At 46.8% G+C, this 3,799-nt stretch overlaps 1 pseudogene; it reads right to left on the bottom strand.

Annotated features, from left to right (window-relative positions):
• Positions 1–375: 375 nt before the first annotated feature.
• LOC111164061 (elongin-B pseudogene) lies at positions 376–818 on the bottom strand (annotated as a pseudogene).
• Positions 819–3,799: the final 2,981 nt, after the last annotated feature.

Below are 3,799 nucleotides of genomic sequence, written 5' to 3'. Positions count from 1 at the left end.
CTTTATTTTAATTAGATTGTTCATGCACTCAAGTTGTTTACAAGCACTTTTCTTTTTATAGCATATTGATAAACAGTAGAGGGAAACTACCACCTTGGAGAAAGCCAGGAAGTTTTTACTAGGTAGGCCATGGCCCATCGAGGTGGCTCATTCTACTCTGAACCAGAGACCACCCAGCATCCTGGGACCTCCTTAGAGAGGACTGAATCCCTTCCCCTGGGCAGTGCCTAAGTCACAACCATATCTTCTGTGGTCATTGCTCCTTCAGTCAAAGAAAGAGAGCAAAGAACCTACTTTCCATATGCCCCTCTGAGAACAACCACCGAGTAAATACTAAAGGTTATGGAGAGTTAGTTATCCACCTCTATTAAAATTTCACATACTTAACATTTCTTTTTTTTTTTTTTTGACACCCAAATCTCTTTTATTGGGAGGGTAGAGCGCTTGGGGGGCCTCTCGCTGCACAACTTGTTCATTGGCGCTGCTTCCTGAGTCCTGTGGCTTCATCACATCCGGCAGCTCGGGTGGGCTGGAGAGGGCTGGAGAAGGGCTCGATGCGCAGGGCCTCAAAGGCCTCAACTGCCCTGAAGGCTAGCCCCACAGTGGCTGGGGCCTGAGGCCGTGCTGTCTGGCTGGTGAAGCCACACTCGCCCAATGTCTTTCCGTCGTCCAGAAGCTGGTCGTCCTTGTACAGCCGCTGCTCGTCCGGCGGCCGCTTGAGGATGCCCTCGACGATGCGCTTTAGCTCGAACACAGTGCTCGACTCCTTGGCGTCCGTGAAGATGGTGGTCTTGTGGCGCCGGATCATGAGGAACACGTCCTAGGGGCGACGGGCCGGCGTGAGCGTGGAGCCCGGGCCCCACCTCACGGCCCACCGCCCTCGCCGCACCCGGCCCCGGCCTACTTGGCATTTCTTAACTTTCTGGTTTGTTTCCTGGTTCCACCTCTTACCAGTTGTGTGACCTTGAAAAAGTAACTTTTCAAATTCTCAGTTTGCCTATCTGTCAGATGAAGGTAAAGGCACCAAACGGGTAGAGTTCTTTTGAGGATTCAGTGAGTCAGCCTTGGGTGGGCGCTAAGCCTGGGCCAGCAGAGAGTGGCCATCAATCGTTAGCCGCTTCTCCTCCCTCTTCTACTACCCTCTCAGCCTTTTTTTGTGGTACGCGGGCCTCTCACTGTTGTGGCCTCTCCCGTTGCGGAGCACAGGCTCCGGACGCGCAGGCTCAGCGGCCATGGCTCACGGGCCCAGCTGCTCCACGGCATGTGGGATCTTCCCGGACCGGGGCACGAACCCGTGTCCCCTGCATCGGCAGGCGGACTCTCAACCACTGCGCCACCAGGGAAGCACCACCAGGGAAGCCCCCTCTCAGTCTTTTTGATGGGACAAAATTGAGATTCTTTGGTTCCAGTTTTCAGGGCTCTCTCTTACTTCATTTTTGCTCTTAAGCCTATTCTTTACGTAAGTATGAAAGAGAGAAAGTGAAATAAGTTGAGAAAACAATCTCTAAGGAACTCTCACTATTCGAATAGTCCTATTGGGACATCTGAAAGACCTCGAGTTCCTTTTCTCTGTGGCTGTTATACTCGTAAAAGTTATGCACACGTGCTATTTTGAATGTGTCCCTCTTCCCCACTTCCTGGGGCCCAACCAGCCCGTGGGACTTCCTACTGCAGGTGCAGCTCCTCAGACCCTGCCCAGTCTCAGAGGATTGGCTCCAGGGCAGGAGACAGGGACAGGGCTGTGGGATTCTGTTAGCCCAAGGCCCTGCATGTCTGTCTAAAACCGTATTTTGAGGTTTACTTTGAATACAGCCCAGGACTCCAAAAAGCCCTGCTACTGTGCTCCTAGAGTGCTTCTTTGCTCAGGTATACTTGCAGTGGAAAAGAAACCAGAGTCACCAACGCAGCTCTTTCTTCACTGTAATCCAGCAAAGCTGGGACATGGGGCTTCGTATAGCAGATCCTAAGGACCCTATCCTTTCTAGGCGATGGGGCTGCTAAATCACCACCAGTGGAGTGTGATTTTTAAATCTTTTTCACTAAACCTTTAATAGATTAATAGAAAAAGAAAATTTTTCTCCAGGACTTTTCCTATGACCAGGATCTAGAACAGAGAAAATAGATTTGGTCTATGTTGAATTGAGATGTTTGCCCTTGACCTCATGTATTGTATTGGTCCAATTAAATATGATAACCATATGTTATTTTTACCATGATTTAAACACCAAACGAATAACTGGCTATGTAGGTTTTCAAAAGAAGTCTTTGGGCACCATCCAGTGACTATTTGGCTACAATAGAAACAAAACCCAAAAGCCCCTTAAGTTTTCAAAAGAAGTCTCTGGCACCCTCTTGTGGCGCATCACACAACTGGGAAAACAACAGCTTTGGGATAATGCCTCTTGTCTCAGGAACTGTGCAGACATTTGCTCTCCTGTCATAACTGTCAGTGATTCCCTGAAGAAACACAGTGCAGCCAAACTTTTTAATTTGTGTCCATTTGAACTGCAATACAAGACATACCAATAAAGTCCTGCTTTAACTTCAAAAATGGAAATAATGAGAATCACGCCAACATTTTGACATTTGTTAAGAAGCACAGCATTTTAAAGCTGGCCTGCCAAAGAAAATGTAAACTATCTTCATACCATTGTCATGCGCTGGCACCACTCTGACCAGTAAACAGAAGTGCCCACCGTTCTGGTAACCTTACTGAGTGCTTTCTAATCGTTTTATATGTGTTAATAGTTAATTTTCACTAAGAGGTAAGTCTCCCCTATAATCCTCATCTCCAGGGGAGAAAACTGAAGCACAGAGAGGCAACTGCCAAAGGCCAATGACTGGTAAGTGCCAGGCCTGGGACGTGAGACACAGGCATGTGCCGGCCTCCACTCCTGCTTCCTACTACCTCTAACTCTGCTGAGACTCGGGGCATGATTTCAGTGACTACTGTCATCCTGTTTTAATCTTCACTGTTTTTATAGCCCTTTAGCAATGCCACCTAAGTACTTGTTAAACTAAACACATCTTAGTGTTAGCCCGAAAAGTACCTGAGGAATTCCCCTTTTGAAATGGACTTCAGATTGATAAAATTTGAAGTGCTGTCTAAGCTATAGTGATAAAGTGTCGTTTTAACCTCAGAAATGGAAATAAAGGAACTTGCTCCACATTTTCTGCATTTGTTAAGAACCACAAAATTTTAAACCTGGCCAGCCAAGGAACTGGCATAATATCTGTGCCGTTAATATAGGACAGACTCTACAGGACTTCCCAACTTCAGCACTGTTGACATTTGGGGCCTGATCATTCTTTGTGGTTGAGGGCTTTCCTGTGCATTAAGATATTTAGCAGCATCCCTGGTCTCTACCCAATAGATGCCGGTTGCAACAGTCAAAATGTCTCCATTTTGGGAGGAGGGCAGCAGAAAGGCTCAAATCTTCCTGATTTGAGAGCCACTGAGATAGAGTACACTCTGAAAATGTTGATACAAAATGGAGAAAATAAAAGCGTCATTAGAGCTGGCATAACTTTAATTTTCCCAAATGGTCCTGAGGCAGGGGAAGAAGAATGGAAACAATGAAAAAAATGCCACTGGCCCAGCTGCAAGATCGGCCCCCAGAAAAATGCCACAAATCTATCATGTTTATACCATCTGCAGACTGAGAATGCACCAACCCCCTTACACTGCGTGCTGTGGAAATATCAATCTTGAGTATGTAAGACTTTCATGATTGCATTGTGTGACTGCATCATAAAATGTCACTGTTATGTTTCCAGAAATTCTGAAGAAGACACTCTC

The sequence above is a fragment of the Delphinapterus leucas genome, chromosome 1 (genome assembly GCF_059928025.1).
Source record: "Delphinapterus leucas isolate spDelLeu-1000000601 "Yukka" chromosome 1, BTC_Dleu_Yukka2, whole genome shotgun sequence".
NCBI classification, from domain to species: Eukaryota; Metazoa; Chordata; class Mammalia; order Artiodactyla; family Monodontidae; genus Delphinapterus; species Delphinapterus leucas.
This window is presented reverse-complemented; position numbering and strand designations above follow the sequence as displayed.